Here is a 7,558-nt window from a genome sequence, read left to right as displayed (position 1 = left end):
TACTCAAGTATATACGGTATATTATATTTTTTTTTACTGCACTGTATTCTCTGATAGGCAGTAATATAAAGGGGTGTATGTGAGACATATTTTATTTTACCTTTGGTTTATTGGCAAAGAATTTGGTGTTCTAGGGGGCAGGGCTTTTTTGCATTTTTAAACAGTTTAATGAAGACCCCTATTCTCCAGTCTTTCTTCTTCAGGGTCCATAGGGATGCACAGGGATACCATGGGGAATGTTATGGTTGGAGACCAGGCACAAAACTGTTAAAGCTCCAGGATGCCTTGGGTCCTCCATATATACCCCGCCCCTAGCCATAGGACTTCAGTTGTTCACACCTTTGTAACGGGATTGTTCTGGCAGTCCTAAGCTTTTATTTTGTTATGTTTTCTGGGTTGGCAGTACTAAGCGTCGGAATCAAGACTCATATACTGTGACTCCATCTACCTCCGCCAGGCCGCATCACCAGTAACGGATGGTGCTTTTGGCGGGTCGCGACTAAGCTTGCTAACTGCAACCAGATGTACGGTGATGTAAGGTAAGGCGATTCCCTGCTTACGGGGAATTGCGCTCGGCAGTCCTTGCTTCTGGTATCAGACGCACCAGAAGCTGCTGCTGTTAGCGCCAGGGATTGTCCACGTCCTAACTACACCACCGGGACCTTATCTCCTGATGCTGGGGATTGGCAGCAGACTTCTGCCACGAGGCTAGCGTGCTTGGCTGGATAACGCAGCCTAGGGGAGATGGGTGCTTCCCTGGTAGCTCCTCCCCCGACCCAGACGCTGTCCCTACAAAAGGTTTTCGCTCGTCTGGGTTCCTCCGCCTACCCTCCAAGTGTATGAGACTCTCACGGTCCATGTTCAGTGCGCCCTGTAGCTGTTGGTCTCAGGAGGGTTTGGGTCAGTCTCCCTGTATACATTTCCCTTTGTTAAGGTATATGGTGCTCTATGTCCTACCATACGTTTTGTGTCTGTGTAGTTGATTTAGAGTCGATTGTAATTAATACATATGCATTGTATGTGACTGTTTGCTAGCTACTGTATTGACAGTCTTTTATTTCTGTCTGTCAATTATAACTATCACTGTTTTCTCTTTCCATCCTTTTGGGGTGGAGGTCGTTTCGGAGTACTTCATATTCATTTAGATTTTGTGAAGGCTGTCACATATCATTGCGATTATTGCCTTTTTATTTTGAACATAAAAGTATACAGGAGGGGGAGCCTATTTGTCCCCTCAGGATATTAAGGATGGTTTTGTGTGTTGTCTGTCATAAAGAACCACGTAACCAGTCCGGTTTACTTGTCCCTGGACAAGAGCTTTCTTGGGTATCCTCTTTTTTTTTTTCCCACAGGTAATGATGCAGTTTGACTGCTGCAACTATGCTTCCTTGGATGGGGTGTCCACAGCATGCTATGTTTGCACCTCTTATGCATCCTACCTGCAAGAATGTTTATGTACATTCTAGTCGGAGTATGGCACCGTCTAATGTTGATAGCAGACCGGTAGTTACTAAGGCGCCGAAGCGTAAGTTATCTTTTTCAGTCTGCACAACATATGGACTCAGACGCATCATCTGAGGATTCAGATGATACGCAAGGTTCCTCTCCAGGGCCTAGCTCTGGGGAGGACGACCATCCGTCCACAGGGGGTGTTTCTCCTTTGAGGGTGGTTAAATCAATCCTAGACATTCAGGATGATGAACTAGCTCATAGTAAGAAGGATACAGTGTTTAAACACCATCGGAAGGTGGTCAAAACTGAGTTCCCTGTATTTGAACAGCTCACTGAGCTTATGGATGAGGCATGGAGTAACCCTGACAAATGTTTCTATGTGAATAAGAGAATAACATCGTTATATTCTTTCCTGGCTTCTTTATGTGCTAAACGAGAGGTACCTTCTACTGTGGATGCTCATGTAATGCATTTGATAAAAAATGCTACTTTGCCTATTCCGTCAGCATCTTCACTGAAGGATTCCATGGATAAAAAGGTTGGGCCTGTCTTAAAATTACTTTTTCATCTGCAGCTCTTACTTGTACAGCTATGGCTGGAGACTGGGTAGCCAAAGCGGTTGAAGAATGGTTGGGAGCAGTGAAAAATTACTTTACCAAAACCAGAGAACAGATGTATATCTCTCATACGGGAAGCGGCTTCCTATCTGGGAGAAGCTGCTGTAGATGCTGGAATTTTAGATTCTAAAAAATCAGCAGCTTCAATGGTGGCAGGCGTGGCCCTTTTTTGGTTAAGATCCCGGAAAGCTGATACAGGATCAAAGAGGGCGCTAGAGGTTTTACCTTTCTATGGAAAAGTACTTTTTGGAGCAGAGTTGGTTAAAATAGCTACTCTGGCAGCTTCTAAGTTAGCAGGTCTGCCATCTACGGCAACTATAAAGTCTAGACAGGTTTTTCTTTTCGGTCCTTTGGTTCTCGGGGACGAGCAAGGGAACAGCCTTCATCTAAGGTATCTGGTATTTGATAAATATCAAGGTGACTAAGAGGTCTAGCCCGGCAAGACATCCAGCTTCTAAACTGGACGACAAACCCTCTGCCTGATGTGGCTGGCCTCCTCCTGGGGGATCCCAGGGTGGTAGGCCGACTTCTTCAGTTTACGGATTGTTGGCATCAAACAGATGCCTGGGTCCGAGAAGTGGTGTCTTAGGGGGGTATGCCTTCACTTTCAAAAGGCACCCTCCCTCAGAAGTTTTTTTTTTTTTTTTTTTTTGCACAGATCCCACATCGGATGTGGTCAAGGCCTTGGCCTTTTAGGAAGCCATACACTCCCTGTTGTAGGCAGGGGTAATAGTCCCAAATGAATAAAAAAGGATGAGAATTCAATATCCTCTCAATAATTTTCTTAAATTCTGGAAGGTAACCTTCCTCAATTGTACATGTGGAAAGAAAAAAGGAAAGACTCCCAATAGTGTAAGACTGTTTGCTCAAATTTCTACATATTCATCAAACACCGAACAGTAATGCAGAAATTGACGCTCACCAGACAGTGTGGTCTAATTTAGAGGTAGACAATAAGGCAAGATAAACGGATGATTGATCCCGGAGTACACATTCCTCAGTTGTACATATAAAAAGTATAGAAGCACCTCATAGTGTAACACTATTTTATTCACTTTAAAACTTCACATAAACAAGATAAATGTTTAGGGAATATGCAGAATGGACACTCACCAGATGGTATAGTCTACATCAGTGATTCTCAAACTCTGTCCTCGGGACCCCACACAGGTCACGTTTTACAGGTCACCCAGCAGGTGCACAGGTGTATTCATTACTCACTGACACATTTTAAAAGATCCACAGGTGAGCTAATTATCTCCCTTGTTTCTGTGAGGAGACCTGGAAAACATGCACTGTTTGGGGTCCTGAGGACAGAGTTTGAGAAGCTGTGGTCTACATAGTGTAGAGGTAGACAATAAAGCAAGGTAAGGCAAAATACCAGGTCCCCCTTCGGGAGAACAGCGTCTCCCGGCTAGGCAAAGGTCCACTGCACTCCCTATTTCCTCCTCATCAACGCTTTTCAATACACAAGTATCTTTTTCAAGGCATGAGTAGTAATGCTACAAAGTACAATTTTTATACAGCTCATTCCCAAGAGATCCTTCTCCATAGGTGAGGCCTATTTCCAGACATGGCATCTACTAGTTTGATAAACTGTCCACATATGCACTTAAAAAACTTTTCTATTTAGTCCAATGCATAGTTTCTCACACATGTAGAACTCAGGTGTGATTATGGCAAAGAGACCTTAATCCACGTGTGGCCATTTCTTTCCGTTGACCGGAAGTCCTGTGCCAGCTTCTGATAGAATCCTTCTTGGTCCCCGATCTCTTTGTATATAAGTAATCTCCTTGGGACCGGAAGTGTCGCGGCCGCCATATTGCGTTCTTCCTGTGTTCCATGCAGGGGAACCGTCCCCTTACATCCTTTCTGGTGACTTATTTCCGTGTCCGCAAATTTCAGAAAAGGCAATAGGAATATATTGGTACTTCAATGCGTCTATTAACAACTGGGGGTAGTCCATATTTGAGTGGTCCATATTATATTCTGGCCAGCGGCCATAATCATGGAGTATGCCTTGACAATGAAAAATAAATAGCAGCAATAAAATATTACTTAAAATCAATATAGTAAATCATAGCTATCCTCAGCAATTTCCACATGTACAATTGAGGAAGGTGACCCTCCAGAATTTTTAAGAAGAAAATTGTGAGGATATTGAATTCTCATTCTTTCATTCATTTGGAAATTGACTGCTTTATCGTCCACCATCATATAGTAGTGCTTGCTGGTGGTGACTTTTTTTATATTTCAATCTTATTTCTTTGGTATTGGGTGTTACCATTTTATCACTTGGTGTTTTAAGCAGTTTATGGCGCATTTACCTTTTACTTAAATCTATTTTCTTGTATGGGGAATAGTCCCGGTTCTTGTGTTTCCACAGGGAAGGGGTTATTATTCCAATCGATTTCTGGTTCAGAAAACGAATGGGGCTTATCGCCCTATACGAAATCTAAAAATCCTCCAACAGGTTTATCCATGTACCCAAGTTTCGTATGGAAACTCTCTCGATCAATTATTTTGGCAATGGAGCCGGGGGATTACATGGTTTCCTTGGACATTCAGGATACATATCTGCATGTTCCTATTATACCATCCCACCAGCAATTTTTACGATTTGCTGTCCTTCATCAGCATTACCAATTTCAGGCTCTACCCTTTTGCCCTATCTACGGCTCCCTGGGTTTTTACTAAGATAATTGCAGTCATGACTGCAATCTCAGGCGTCAGGATTTAGCCATATCTGGACGACCTTCTGATAATGGCACAGACTCAATTTGTTTTACAAAACCATCTTCAACTGACCATAACCTGCTTACAAAAGCACGGCTGGGTCATCAACTGGAATAAATAGTCACTTTTCTCCAACACAGCGGATGGTACATCTGGGAGTTGTTCTGTATTCTCAGACACTGTTTCTGCTAGAGGACAAGATTGTGGCCCTATCATTGCAAATACACAAGCTGCTTCGAAAGCGTAGAGTATCCATTCTGCTAGCAATGCAGGTACTGGGATCAATGGTATCCACCTTCGACATGGTGGGGTATGCTCCGTTCCATTCCAGGCCTCTGCAAAGATTGATTCTCTCCAAGTGGAATGGACAGTATTATAGAATGGAGTCCCAGAGGATCCTTCTTACTCCAGAGGTTCGTCACTCCCTCCTGTGGTGACTGAGAGGATCATCTGTACAAAGGGCATCCATTCTGAATTCCAAACTGGGTACTACTAACCACAGACTCCAGTCTTCACAAATGGGGAGCAGTGACAGGTACTAACACCTTTCAGGGAAGAAGGACAAATCAGGAAAGTAATCTCCCAATAAATATTCTAGAACTGTGAGTAGTATACAAAGCACTTTTCAGAGCACAGGACCTGCTTCAGGTCAAGCCAGTCCAGATCCAGTACAACAGTGGCCTACCTCAATCACCAGGGAGGCACAAGAAGTTACGCAGCCATGAAAGAGGTGACAAAGGTTCTGATTTGGGTGGAACATAATCTTCCGTCCATCTCGGCAATATTCATACCAGGAGTACTCAATTGGGAAGCAGACTTAAGTCGCCAGGTGGTCTCTCTCCATCCGGGAGTGTTTCTGGTAAACACATGGGGTCTGACAGAAATAGATCTCATGACATCACGTCACAACCACAAGTAACCTTTTTGGATGCATTGGCAGTAAGATGGGACTTCAAGCTGGCGTATCTCTTTCCTCCAATTTCCCTCCTCCCGAGAGTTCTCAGAAAATTCAAGCAGGAAGGTGGAACAGCAATACTGGTGGCTCCGGCTTGGCCCAGACGTCATTGGTTCACTGTCATACAGAATCTGTCACTAGACAGTCCGTATTCTCTACCTCTATGGCAGGATCTGCTAACGCACGGTCCTTGCCGGCATCCGGATTTACCTTGTCTGGCTTTGACGATGTGGCTCTTGAATCTTCCATCTTAAGAGCAAAAGTTTTTTTCCAATACTGTAATTCAGACTGCTTAGGGCACGAAAGCCTGCCTCTGCCCTCATCTTTTTACAGGGTCTGGCATTCTTTTGGTCAGTGGTGTGCCCACAGGAAGTATGATTCTAAGGTGTTCAGGATTTCCAGGTACTGGCTTTTCTCCAGGCGGGTTTAGACCGTGGTCTCCGCCTGGCCTCTTTTGAAAGTGCAGGTTTTTGCACTGTCAGTCTGGTTCCGGAGGAAGATTGCCTCGTTACCAGATATTAGATTGATTTTTTTTTTTTTTTTTTTTAGGGAGTCCCGTGAGTTCCGCCTCCTTCTGTTCCACCGGTAGCACAGTGGGATTTGTCATTGGTTCTTAAGGGGCTACAAGCTCCCCCATTTGAACCATTGAACTCTGTAGTTTTGAAATGGTTGACAGCAAAGTCACTTTCTTCTTGCTATCTCTCCTGCACGCAGATTCTGATTTGGCAGTGCTTTCTTGTCGCTCCCCATTTTTTGATTTTTCACCAGGATACAGCTGTTCTTCTTACTATGGAGGGTTACCTTCCTTAGGTAGTGTCCCACTTTCATGTGAATGAAGAAATTGTTGTTCCAGCTTTTCAAGCTCCAGATCTTTCTGTAGATGAAGCCTCCCTGGATGTAGTTAGTGCTCTCCGTATCTGTGAAGCGCACAACCTCTGTTAGAAAATCCGATGCTCTTTTTGCATTATATGGTTTTAACAAACGACGGTTGCCAGCTAATAAGCAGACTCTGGCGAGATGGCTACGCATAACTATCTCTAGTGTACTCACAGGCTGATCTCCCTGTCCCAAACACGGTGACACCACATTCTACTGTCTGTGGGCCCATCGTGGGCATTTAGTCGTGGTGCCTCTGAACAGTTGTGCAAGGCAGCTACGTGGTCTTCTGTCCACACTTTTTTCTTAGGGTCTATGTTTTTGATACTTTTGCCTCTCAGGATGCTTCCTTTTGGTGAGGAGTTCTTTTCTGCCACTTGACTCACCTGGCTTGCATGGGTAAATTTTGTCTTTCGGGCACAGATTCCCTCATTTTGTGTAAGTGTTTCTGATACAATTGCTTTTCCTTCTCTTGCCTTCAGGCTTGTTAACTAAACTGAAGTCCTATGGCTAGGGGCGGGGTATATATGGTGGATGACCCAAGGCATCCTCGGAGCTGAAGCTTTAACTGTTTGGTGCGTGGTCTCCAACCATAATATTCCCCATGGCATCCCTGTGGACCCTATGGACATAGAAGGAAACGAGTTATCTTTCGAAGTCTACCATTACTCTTATTTTTTCTTTTCATTCAGGGCTACACTTTTTCTATGAGGTAGCTATCTGTTTGGAGTAGACTTGTCTGTCTTTCTCAGTATGGATAAGCTAGACAAGGGTTCTAAGAAACAAATGATTGTTTATACTTATACAAACTGTGGGAAAAAAATGCCGAAAGGTTCCAGGTTCACTCTGCAAGTTGTTAATGGGGAAATCAATCACCAGGATGTTCGGCTGAACAGTGGGCCTGATTGGGCTAGGCCTATGG

The sequence above is a fragment of the Taudactylus pleione genome, unplaced genomic scaffold (genome assembly GCF_031769625.1).
Source record: "Taudactylus pleione unplaced genomic scaffold, aTauple2 ptg000157l, whole genome shotgun sequence".
Lineage (NCBI taxonomy): Eukaryota > Metazoa > Chordata > Amphibia > Anura > Myobatrachidae > Taudactylus > Taudactylus pleione.
The sequence above is the reverse complement of the archived record's forward strand: the minus strand, read 5'-3'. Positions refer to the sequence as shown.